This window comes from Eubalaena glacialis, chromosome 1 (assembly GCF_028564815.1).
Source record: "Eubalaena glacialis isolate mEubGla1 chromosome 1, mEubGla1.1.hap2.+ XY, whole genome shotgun sequence".
Lineage (NCBI taxonomy): Eukaryota > Metazoa > Chordata > Mammalia > Artiodactyla > Balaenidae > Eubalaena > Eubalaena glacialis.
This window is the reverse complement of record NC_083716.1, coordinates 57,890,459-57,904,087: the sequence shown is the minus strand read 5'-3', so window position 1 is coordinate 57,904,087 and position 13,629 is coordinate 57,890,459.

The following is a 13,629-nucleotide window of genomic DNA, read 5'->3' as shown; positions in this document are numbered from 1 at the left end:
CACAGCAACGAAAACCCAACACAGCCAAAAATAAAATTAACTAATTAAAAAAAAAAAAAAACAGCAGTTACCTCTGGGGTTGGGGGTGGAGTGACTGGGATGGGACATGAGGGAACGTTCTGGAGTGATAAGATTCAATGTATGCAAGTTTTAACTCAAAAGAAAAAAAAAAACTGTAAACAAATATTAAACTCGGAAGCAGCGCTGTCCAACAGAACATTCTCAGTGAAGGAAACTGTTCTGCGTCTGTGCTGTCGTCAGTCACTGCGGCTACAGAGCTCCTGACATCGGGTGACTGAATCAGGTTCGTGACACACAGGCTCTCCCAGATCCTCCCAGCCCTGTGGCCGGCGGGGCAGGGCGACCTTCACATCAGAGACGAAGGTGGTTTTGGACAGAATGGGTAAGGGACTCACCCAAGGTCACACAGAGCAGCGAGACGACCAAAGGCAGAAAGTTCTGAATCTCCCCATTCTGAGGTGTAGTCTCACTTCCCTCACATCCCAGAGGGAGAGAAAAGCCTTAGAGCTGGGGGTAAGGACAGACCTGGAAGATGGAAAAGCTCCGGGAGCCTCCGCAAGATGCCAGAGATGCTGAAGGCCCAACTTAGAGAGGACAAACTTCTTTCTGAAGGGGACAAACTCTGGTCTAACAATGACAATATTCTAGTCCATTCTGACACTTGAAACATGTAAACGCGGTTTTACACAGAGAGTCTTTCATTCCATCCTCGCAACTCGCAGGCTCCTTAGTTGTGGCATGCGAACTCTTAGTTGAGGCATGCATGTGGGATCTAGTTCCTTGACCAGGGATTGAACCCGGGCCCCCTGCTTTGAGAGCTCGGAGTCTTATCCACTGCACCACCAGGGAAGTCCCTGTGACACAGCTCTGTAAATGACAAGGCTAGAAGCTGGAGTTTGGCTAGGGCCAGAAGCCCAGAGGACAGCAGAGTCGTGACGAATCAGAGCTGAGCTAGAGCTGTCCAGACCCCACAGGAGTGGGAGGATGGAGTCACGAGCAGGCCCTTCTTTCTCACAGCAAGCACCTGAGCTGCGTTCTGCATTTGCCTCTGAGGTGTCTGCCCTTAGAGAGGGATTACCTCTAGCTCATGAATCTCCCACGTTCCTGACATCACCCTACTGGGGTGATCAATCACTAGGATCATCACCACCATATTTAATGATCCATCTCCTGTCGCCCAGCAAGCAGCATGCCGAACCCTTCTTTCTGGAGGCTGCGGTCAAGAGGGAAGCTTTACAGGATCGAATTAACATAGGGAAAAGGGACTTCTGGGCTCTCCTATCTTCCCACCAGCCTGTCAGGATGGAAGATGGAAAATTCATCGCTAGTAAACCGTGTGCATGTGCGCACGCGTGCACGAGAGACAGAGAGAGAGAGAGAGAAACAGAGAGAGACAGAGAGACAGAGAGAGAAACAGAGACAGAGAGAGACAGAGAGATAGAAACAGAGACAGAAAGAGAGAAACAGAGAGAGACAGAGAGAGAGAAAGAGAGAGACACAGAGAGAGAGAAACAGAGAGACAGAGAGAGCGAGAGAGACACACAGAGAGAGACAGAGACAGAGAGAGAGAGAGAAACAGAGACAGAGAGACAGAGAGACAGAGAGACAGAGACAGAGAGACAGAGACACAGAGAGAGAGAGAGAGAGAGAGTCTTTACAAAACCTTAAAGGGGCGGGTATTTTTTATTCCTATTTTTTTGAGATGAGAATTGAGTCAGAAGGGACTAAATGACCTACCCATGTCAGCTGTATTAAGTCTTGCTGTGTGCTATTAGCATCCCATCAATTATGGGACATGCCTGGAAAGTTCCCTGAAAGCACCACTTTTAATCAGAACAGGGCATTGCTGAAGTCACAGCCAGGTGTCTGTCTGACAGGGTCCTCCTTCGCTTCATTTTCCTTGGCCCCAGACTCAGGCATTGTCATTGTGCCGGTCCTCTGGAACACCTCCCCCAGTTGATGGATGGCATACTCAGCTCTAGAGAGCAGGCATTATGGAGACCCCCACTGTGCTAAGCACTGGGCCTGGGGCAGGATGGGAGGGGGTGGAGACTGGGGGATATAAAGACACACAAGAGGCAGGGGCTGGGTTCCAGAAGGTAATAGGCATCTAGGAGCTTAGACACCAGGGCTCCAGACTGAGCTATCAGTCATGTCCACAACCGGAGAGAACAATTTGTTGATACTTGGCCTGCAAAGATAATACCTTGTAAGTTTAAGTGAGATTCTGTGTCTTAAATATGGTAATAGCTATCATTATGGAGCAGCTCCTGTTTGCCGGGCCCTGTGCTAACTGCATTATACAGCACAGCCTCAATTAAGCCTCGTCTGAATTGAAGAGCCTTGTGAAACAGACGTCGCTATCATCACCGTCTTACACACGAGGAGGTTGATGCCTGCCAGAGAGCCGCCCAGCTTGGCTCGTAGGTGGTGGAGCCAGGATTTGAACCCAGGCAGTGCGATTCCAGAGCCACACGCTGAACTGTCAGTGTAGGTCTCACCCTATAAAAGACTTTTTCCTGAGCCTGTGTGCATCTAACACACATATGGAAATTCAAGGAACATCTCATTTAAAACCTATATGATTAGCTTGAGCCACGAAGGTGCAAAGTCCCTCTTCACTAGTTTACTAATCCCCTGCCCACGCCCAAATGAATGCTTTGGCCACGTTTTTGTCCACAGGGGTGACATAAAGCAAACAAAACAAATCCTTGTCTATCTGAGCATACAGGGGTCCCAGGCTACCCTCTGGGTCCTGAACTTCATTGTCTCATTTCGTGGTCAGTTCAGAGGACCCCTAGGCTGGACATCACCTCATACCTGGAACATATTACCTAGTGTAGGGGGCACTGGGGCTTGAAAATAGGGCTCTGTCCTTTAGCAGCCTGTGTCCTGGGGTAACCTGTCAAATAAGCTCTAGAGCCCTGCCCCGCCCTCAATACAGCAGAGATGACACTGCTGATAACAGTGATCTGATAACAGATAAGTCTATCACTGATTGATCACCTGCTAAGTGCCAGGCACTTCCTGCCTTATCTAATTTGGTCCACACAGCCACCCTGGAAGGGAGGTACTATAACAAACTGCATTTTACAGATGGGGAAGCTGAGGCCCAGAAGGATAAATGATTTGTGCAGAGTCAGATAACTAGTAAGTGGCATGCCCATGTTCATTCTATACAAGGCCTTGCTCTTGAACCACTGGCAGGTCTGTGGCCGCCCTGCAGAGCTCTGCAGAAGATAAGGGCCCAGCAGGTGAATGGAAACACATCCCGCCTCCCAGCACCTGGTCTTACTGAGCAGCCTGGGCTCCTGCCTAATCCCGTCCTCTTGGTCTTAGGCTGACTCATTCAGAGGTATAGAAGAATCCATCTCTTCCTGCCTTTTTTTAAAATTTACTTTTTATTTTTGGTTGCGTTGGGTCTTCGTTGCTGCGCGCGGGCTTTCTCTAGTTGCGGCGAGCAGGGGCTACTCTTCGTTGCAGTGCGCGGGCTTTTCATTGCAGTGGCTTCTCTTGTTGCGGAGCACGGGCTCTAGGTGCGCGGGCTTCAGTAGTTGTGGCTCGTGGGCTCAGTAGTTGTAGCTCGCAGGCTCAATAGTTGTGGCTCACGAGCTCAATAGTTGTGGCTCACAGCTCTAGAGCCCAGGCTTAGTAGTTGTGGCGCACAGGCTTAGTTGCTCTGCGGCATGTGGGATCTTCCCGGACCAGGGATTGAACCCTGCATTGCCAGGCAGATTCTTAACCACTGTACCACCAGGGAAGTCCCTCTTCCAGCTTTAAGAGACCACTTCTGCCTGATGGTACCCATCTCCGGAAACGATACATACTCCTTGATTCGGCAGCCAGCTTAGTGCAGCTCTCAACACAGGATAGGTATCTGATGAATGTTGATACAGGAACCCATTAACGTTCCACTCCTCTGGAGGTGGAATCCTGCCTCTGGAGGTGCGTGGCAGCCTCATCAGACGCTGCTTCTTCAGGTGCCAGGGCAGACTGTTTCCGCGTTTCCCCAGCTGGCCCTTGCAGGTCTGTGCAACCACCTGAAACCAAGCAAGTCCTGAAACACATCAGACAGATCAATTGTGGAGCTGCCACCGGTAGGAGCTCATTAAGGATTTGCTTCCTCTGGGACCCAGAGAGCCCTTAGTCCCCAGCCCTCAGCCCATTCTCAACCTCCTTTAACCATCCTCACCCCAAACATCCTTCTAAGTGCACATCAGTAGTGCCAGGCCCCGTTCTAAATGCTTGACATGTATTAACTCATTCATCCTCACAATCACCATTAGGCTAGGTTTGCTAGGAAAAGCCCTGGTTTATGTTATTGTATTATATTATCACATAGTATCACATCATATCCTATCATATTATTCAATTTCATGGTGAAAAATACAAAAGAGATAAAAGGATATGTCAGTCCATATCCAGGATGGGCTACCCTGCAACAGCTTTTAAATGGGGACCAGAATGGGCCCCTGCTTTCTCCCTGCAGCCCAGCCAGCTCTGCACTGAGTCCTGGCTGTGACCCAGACCAGAGCCAGAGACTTGCAGCCCTTGGGACAGGATGGTGGAGCCTGGGCTAAGCTGATGTTTCCCAAACTTGGATCTTCCCAGGACTTCTGTCTCAATTTTTGCCCTATTCAACTAGTACCTCTACTTTTTAACTCTTTACTTAAGAATTAATATTTAAATTGGTTCACTTTAATTTGAAGAATTTTTAAAGGAAACAGCATCACTCTCCCGAAGGAGATGGTATGGAGTAGCTGCTAAGAACAAGGGTTCTGGATTGAATTCAAGCTCGGCCCTTTCCTCCCTGTGACTCTCTGGGTATTTACGAAAATTCTCTGAACTGCAGTTTCTGTAACTGAAAAATAGGGGCCTAGAACCTCTCTCATAGGGTTGTTGGTGAGGATCAATTCACAACAATGCTTGTAACTTGGTGTTAGCTGCTACTTAGGAGATAACTGCAAAAACAAACACAAAGAAAAGCAAACAGTTTATTAAATATTAACCAGACACTGCCTGCCTGAAGCCCAGTTTTCTTTTTGTCAGAGACAGAGATGAACAAAGGTTGGAGCAGTTTTGAAAACTTATAAACACCAAACAAGACTTTCTTCTTACCGTGTTCAGAAGTATTGAGGAGAGTGGAAAGGGAAATAACTATCTCGCGCTGTGAGACGCTATTATCATAGCCATGCCCGTGTCCCATCTAGAACCGTCTTGTGTACTATCTGCGTCACTCAGTCCACACTCCGGGAAAGGCTGGGTCAAGCAGTGATTTCCTAGGGGTGGGGAGGGGGTGGAGGGAGGCACCCGTCTCCAGCAGACAGATCTGCTTATCCTCCCAGCTCCTCTTCCTCCCCCACCCCTGCTGGGCTGCGCCTGTCTTCCCCAGGTGAGAATTACTATGTCTCACGAGGGTTGTCATTTGCGGGGGAGTGTCACTTGTGGGAATGGTCTAGAGGCAAGAAAAGGGGCCGAGACCAGCGTGTGAAGGGGCACCTTAGCCAATTTAGGCAATTGGTATTAAGATGGAGCCTTAGGGGTCGTTTGCACCCACTGCAGCCCTTTCTTACTGAGTTCACCAACTGAGTGAAAAGTTCAGGCAGATGATGATAAAACCAAGACAAAACACAATTAGCTTAAATTGGACAAGGTAGTAGATGACAATAAGGAACTAGTGTTAATATAGCTGGGCATGATGATTTCACAGCTATGCTTTTTTTAAAAGTCCATATCTATTAGAGAAATACAGTAATGTCTTTGTCATTTTTTCCCTTTTTGTCAATTTTTAATTTATTTATTTGAGGCTATGTTATTAAGTGCAAATAAATTTGAACTGCTTCAGTTTTCCGGTTCATTTGCCTTCTACGTAGAGTTTAACCATTTAAAAAGAAATAACACTGGGGAATTCCCTGGTGGTCCAGGGGTTAGGACTCCACGCTTTCACTGCCGAGGGCCCAGGTTCCATCCCTGGTCAGGGAACTAAGATCCCACAAGCTGCATGGCATGGCCAATAAATAAATAAATAAACAACAACAACAAAATAAAATTTTTAAAAAAGAAAGAAATAACACTGATCTTTACAAACTTTTCCAGATATTAGAAAAAAAAGAAACACAATCCAACTCATATTATGAGGCCTATAAAATATTGATACCAAAACTGACCAAAAAACAGTATGAGAAAGGAAAACTATAGGCCAAATCTTGTTCTTGAGATTTAATATTATATTAATGCAAAATTCATTAATAAAATATTAGCAAGTTAATTTCAACAGTGTATAAAAAGGATAATATACCATGACCACATTGAGTTTATTCCAAGAATACGAAGATGATTTAATATTGTGCCATATACTACATTAAGAAAACAAAGGATAAAAATCATGTTATCATCTCAATAGATTCATAAAAAGCATTTGAGAAAACTCAACATCGATTCACACATTTAAAAAAAAAAAAACCCTCAGCCAAAAAGAAATAGAAGGAAACTCCCTTATCTGATAAAGGCAAACTACATAACAATGTACAGTAAACTTCAATTGCTCCGGACACCCAGCAGAAAAGCAAACGGCACCTTCGGATAGGGTGACTTGAAGAGTTGTTTTTTTGTTTGTTTGTTTGTTTTTTTTGGCCACACCTCGAGGCATGCAGGATCTCAGTTCCCCGACCAGGGACTGAACCCGTGTCCCCTGTAGTGGAAGCACAGAATCTTAACCACTGGACTGCCAGGGAAGTCCTGAAGAGAGTTTTATACAGCAACTGTTTACATAGGTGGCAAAGAATTTAAAGAAACTAACAATGGATAATGTATCATCCTGGGCTAGTAAATGGGTGAAAGGACCTGAACAGGGAAGAGAAGAGAGCAATTACTATCAAATGGAAAAAGTGGCTGTAAGGAGAAGGCTACATGACATAAGCTGTGGCCTTTGGTAGAAGGACACACCTAATCTACATGACATGGAAGTGAGATAGTATGGGGTATAAATACCACAATTCAGTTCTCCTCCCTCCCTACCCTATCTCACATCAGTGTCTTTAGATTGGCCACAAACAATCTAAAGCGAAAGGGCAATGGAGCCCGTTGATTCTCTGTAAGTTGCCTCCCAGGGCACAATGCAGAGGGAAAAGTGTGGAGAATGAATCTGGGGAAGTAAACAAAAAGTATACAACATAATGTAATTTACTAGTAAAATATGGAAAGTTGGCCTTTTGAGATTTGGAACAAGACAAATATGTCCATTTCTATTCAACACTGTACAGGAAGTAGCCAGTGCAATAAGGCAAGAAGAAGAAATAAAAGACATAATGATTAAAAGAGAAGAAATAAAAAAACCAGGAGCAGATTATTTGATTGTATACAACCAAAGGCCCCAGCTACTGTTTGGAGATTCATCACCAAGTTTGTGCTGAGGCCACACCTCTCATGGGCTGCTCCCAGCCAGTCAGTGAATGCATTCAGGGATACCAAAGCAGACCTATTCTTGGGAGACACAGGACCCTTCTGATGCACAGCTTTGGCTCTAGGAATCCTCAATAATCTGGTCAAGACTTTCTTTGACTGCACAGTAGCCTAGAAAGATTCCTCCCAATATTCTCTTCACTTTACTTGGAATCAGACTTGTGCTACAGTCTGACAGTTCTCCCAGCCTTAGCAAGCTCCCTCCTTATTTTCTCTCATATAAACATTTCCCTTAATAAAAGTTATTTATTAATTTTTAATACCATCTTGGTGTCTGCTTCTTGGAGAACCTAAATTAACACAATAGCCAAGATGTTCAAGAAGAAGTTGGGGGAATGCACTCTACATAACATCAAGATTTGTTATAAAAGCACAGTAATTAAAACAGTGTTTTGACACAGGTTTGGACAAATAGATCCAAAGAATAGAACAGAGAATCCATATACCTTGCAATGTGCACACACACACACACACACACACACACACATACACACAGAGACACACACACACAAGTTAACAAATGTGGCTCTATAAAGAGTGGGAAAGGGACAATATTTTGATAAATAAAACTGGAATATTGGCTATCTGTACGGGAGGGGGGTATTAAACAACACTTACTTCACACTTCATACAAAAATCAACTCCAGGTGTATTCTAAACCTGAATGTAAAAGAAAACAATAAAGCTTCTAGAAGATAATATGGGAGACGGTCTTCATGGATCCAGTGTAGGAGAAAATTTCCTTACCGGGACACGAAAAGCAGTAACAAATAAGGAAAAGATCGCTATTCGGACCCCGTTACATTAAGAACATTTTCACCAAAAACAACCATTTAAAAGTTGGAAAGGCAAACCACCGAGAGGGAGAAGATCTTTGAACACATACAACTGATGATGGGATCACATCCAAAATACATAAAGAACTCCTACAAAACGGCAAGAAACAAACATTCCAGTAGAAAAATGGCAAGAGTCTTGAACAAGCAATTCACAGGAGGAGCTCAGCCCCATTCAATATCAGAGAAATGCAAATTAAAATCACTGTGCAATATCACTATATTCCCACCAGAATGTACAAGAAGTACAGAAGTACGAAGAATGACAAATACACAAGAGATACAAAAATGTACTAATGTGTACTGTTTGAACTGATGAATCCAAGTGTGGGTGAGGATGTGAAGCAACAGGAACTCTCATAATGAGAGTAGGGGTATAATTTTGGTGCGACCACTTTGGAAAACAGGTTGGCACTACATACTATGATTGAAGATAGGCATAAGCTAGAACTCAGCAATTCTACTTCTAGGTGGAACAAAATGCCTATTCATAGAAACATGATTCTCATAATCCCCAAATGGAAATTACTCAAATGTTCATTAATAGCAGAATGGATAAATATATTGTGGTAACTTCGTACAATGGACAACTATACCAAAATGAAAATGTAGCAGACTACCATTGCATATAAATATATGCGTGAATTTCTCAAGCATAATGTTAAGACACACATTTTTAAAAAACATACAGTAAGGTTCTATTTATAAAAAATCAGAATTAAGCAATACTGTATTGTTCAAGGGTGAGTATGTACATGGAAAAATTATAAAAAAGAAAAGCATGATTACCATAAAGTCAGGATAGTGGAATCCTCTAGGACAAAGGGAGGGCAGTGTGAGTCGGAAGAAGCATGAGGTGGGCTTCTGGGATGCTGGCAAAGAGCAATAATTACGTGTGTTTGCTTGTTTGTTGTTTATTGACCCATAAAGTTTTATGTAGTGAACTTCTCTGAATGTGTATCATATTTCAAAATAAGTAAACTTGACTTGGTTAATTGGTTTGGCAATGAGAACTAGCTTTGCCACCTAGGATATCTGATGATCATTTTCCAAGGTTTAGATGAAAATATGATTAAAGCTTTCACTGAGACAAAAGCATTTCATCAAAAATATTATGATGATAAGGGTAAACTGAAATTTATGTTTGGATATTTCCCAGCTCTTTTTGTGAATATCAGTTTAAACAAACGTCCCTCTGTAAAGGAATGAGACGGTAATTAATAGTCATTTGATAGGTCTTGGTACATAGCCTTTTTGATATAATTCCCAGAAATTGAGAACATGAATTACTCTAATGATTGGGTTGCAAATCCTTCGCAAATCAATGATTCCTAATTCTTTGCTTTCAACAAAACTTGAGGACTTAGTCAAACTATTAGCTGATGTAATGTTAAAAATGGTTTTTGATGATATATCAAGTGATTTTTAAGCATGTAACTCATAAAAAGTTCAAAGAATTATATAAATGACAACTTTATAATAAAATGTCCATTCCTATTTACTTGCTGATGTGAGCAAAGTTTCCTAGTGCTTACCTCTTTTTTTTAAGATTTATTTATTATTTATTTATTTTATTTATTTATTTTTGGCTGCATCAGGTCTTACTTGAGGCACGTGGGATCTTTGTTGAGGCATGCAGGATCTTTCTTGCAACACGTGGGCTTCTCTCTAGTTGTGGTGTGCGGGTTTTCTCTCTCTGGTTGTGGTGTGCAGGCTCCAGGGCGCATGGGCTCTGTAGTTTGTGGCACACAGGCTCTCTAGTCGGGGCACGCAAGCTCAGTAGTTGTGGCGCGCGGGCTTAGGTGCTCCGCAGCACGTGGGAGCTTCCCAGACCAGGGATCAAACCCGTGTCCCCTGCATTGGCAGGCGGATTCTTAACCACTGTGCCATCAGGGAAGTCCCACTAATATTGTTTTGCTCAATTGTATATTCATTAAAATTGTAATAACAACTACTGAAGCCCACGCGCCTAGAGCCCATGCTCTGCAACAAGAGAAGCCACCATTGGGCTTCCCTGGTGGCGCAGTGGTTGAGAGTCTGCCTGCCAATGCAGGGGACACGGGTTCGAGCCCTGGTCTGGGAAGATCCCACATGCCGCGGAGCAGCTGGGCCCATGAGCCACAACTACTGAGCCTGCGCGTCTGGAGCCTGTGCTCCCAACAAGAGAGGCCGCGACAGTGAGAGGCCCACGCACCGCGATGAAGAGTGGCCCCCGCTTGCCGCAACTAGAGAAAGCCCTCGCACAGAAACGAAGACCCGACACAGCCAAAAATAAATAATAAATTAATTAATTAAAAAAAAAAAAAAAAAAGAAGCCACCGCAATGAGAAGCCTGCGCACCGCAACGATGAGTAGCCCCCCGCTCACCGCACCTAGAGAAAGCCGGCGCGCGGCAATGAAGACCCAACGCAGCCATAAATTAATTAATTAATTAATTTAAAAAATTATAATATGGCTCAATGCAGGACACATATTCAATCTTTGGAGATATATGATCACAAGAAATAAAAAAAGATTTTAATTCATGTATGTGTTTAATTTTATTGCAGACACACAAGATGTAATCTATAAAAGACTTTCAAGCATAAAAATATGTTAGAAAGAAATTCTGTAAGATACATAGAATAGACTGTTAAAGATTTTGTTCATGTATTTTTAAATAGATGATGATATCAGATTACTATGAAATTTAATGTCTTTAAATACATTTTAAAGTGATGTGACAGTTTTAGAATGTTAACAGTTTCAATAAGTCAGAATTACATCCTTTGCAACTATTTAAACTTATCAAAAATTTTGGATGTCAACTTAAAAATGTGCACAGGGGTATGTAGTTTTTTAAGCCCAGTAGCTTAAATAGACTAATGGTTTATTCTTCTACATAAAAGAAGTCAGAGACAGACAGCCCAAGTTGGTGTGGCAGTTCCTTGAAATGATCAGAGGCTCAGGCTCCTTCAGTCCTTTTGTTCTGCCATCCTTGGAAGGTGGCTTCTACCCTCAAGGCCACCATATGGCTACTGGAGCTTCAGCCATGACCTGGGAATCCCAGGGAAGGGCACAGCAGCTTTCCGGAAGCAGGTCCGCTATGTTCTTATACTAGGTTATAGCCTCCAAGAATACAGGACTAAAGGTAGTATTTTACTCTTTTGGTTTTTTTGTTTGTTTATTATTTAATTTTTTTTTTTTAAGAAGGATATTTATTTATTTATTTATTTATTTATTTATTTATTTATTTATGGCTGCTTTGGGTCTTCATTGCTGCAAGCAGGCTTTCTCTAGTTACGTCGAGCAGGGGCTACTCTTCGTTGCGGTGCTCGGGCTTCTAATTGCAGTGGCTTCTCTTGTTACACAGCAGGGCTCTAGACGTGTGGGCTTTAGTAGTTGTGGCACATATGCTCAATAGTTGTGGCTCACGGGCTCTAGAGCGCAGGCTCAGTAGTTGTGGCGCACAGGCTTAGCTGCTCCGCGGCATGTGGGATCTTCCTGGACCAGGGCTCGAACCCATGTCCCCTGCATTGGCAGGCGGATTCTTAACCACTGCGCCACCAGGGAAGTCCCACTCTTTTGTTTTATATATCAAAATTTGAATGACTCAGATGGAGATAAGGAGTGCTACTTGCTGCGGGGCCTCCCCAGAGACCATGACCCCATTCAGACCTGGGATCTACAAGGGCAGGTGGTGGATGACTTGGGGAAACTTCTCCCTCCTCAAGGATCTCTTTTTCTCTTTCTCTGTGGCTGTAGTGAGAACAAGGCTTCCTGCAGCCACCTCAGTCCGAGCCTCAGGATGAAGCCAGCACCAGGGGGAGGACAGAGCTGAGAGAAGTACAGAGAAGCCATGCCAACACCTGCCCAGTCTTTGGACTTCCCAATTACGGGAGCCAATATATCTCCTTTATTATGTAAGCCAGTTTGAATTTTGCTTTCTTTTACTTGGTCAGTGAGAGCATCCTAGCCAACATAAGCCCTATTCAGTTTGAAAGTACTTTTACTTTTATTATCTCATTTGATTCTCTCAAAGTGGGTCAAGAGGAGAAACTGAGAGCCCAAAATGTAAAACAACTTGCTCAAGATCACATGATAGAAAGATGGTGGACAGGGATGGGACTCAAGCCCAGGTTTCCTTACTCTGAGTTCAGTGCTCTTTCCACTGGAGCACACTGCCTGTGTGGATGGCCAAGCAGAAGGTGTTCTGATGACCTGGAGGTGTGGTCCGTACTACAGACAACATACTAGGGATGCAACCAAGGCTTTGGGGCTAACATCAGAGAGGGCAGTGGTCGTGGTCTCCCCAAGTCACACCCCTCTGTCCCCATCGGGCCTGGGATCTCAGACTGGGTGGCCCCCAGAACCAAGCCCCCAACAATGGAGATTTGGATGGGGATCCTACTTGCTAATGGAGACACCCGTGGAGGAGCCAGGGAGGGGTTTCCAGAGCACAGGGATACCAGAAGTCAGTGATCAAGGAGATTGGGAGAGTCTGGTGAGAATCCATTGAGTCTGGGCCTGAAGGTAGGCATCTGTAAATTAAACCTAAAAGCTAAATAAACATATTTTGAGAACATCGGCAGCATCCGCATTCAGCCTCAGAATAACCCTCCCCCAAGCCACTCACTGACACTTGATATTCCACCCATGGAGGCCATTCCCCGAACTTTAGAGTTGAAATGCAACTCCCACCTTGCCCCTCACCACCCCTGGGGAGCAGCGAGCTGTTAGGCATTGACTGCCATTTGTTCTGTACTGTGAATGGGTTATCACTCCTTTCCTAAAAGACAGGGAGAGTGAGTCTTGAGCAAGATAGGAAGGATCCCCAAAAGGAAGGTAACGACTCCTCCATGGCACCAGGAACACCTGCTCCCTGGGTGTCGCTGGGCCTCTCTCTTTTCTGACAGGCACAGGGCCATCATTATGGGCCTGGAAAAGACACAGACAAGCTCGCTGAGCTAGTCTGATGCTCGGAGGACCCACTCCTTCCCCTCCTACCTTTCCTCCTCAGTCCTCCCCAACACGCAGGGAGCAATGCCAACAGGAAGAAACACGTCCATTTCCACCCACTGTTCTCAGTCTCCTTCATCCCAAAGTCTGAGTCCTGCTGTGCCTGGGAGGGGCTGGCCCTGAGCCAAAGGTGGAGGCTACAAGCAGTTAACTTGCCTGTGGTTCTCTTGGGGACGTTTGGGTTCCCCCAGCTTTATTAGGCAGAAGGGCAGGAGCAGGAGGAACAAAACGTGGACCGTCCAGTCTCCTGGGGAAGACATCATCACCAACCTTAAGTCAGAAGCAGAACACCGGCCATGTCAGATCAACACAA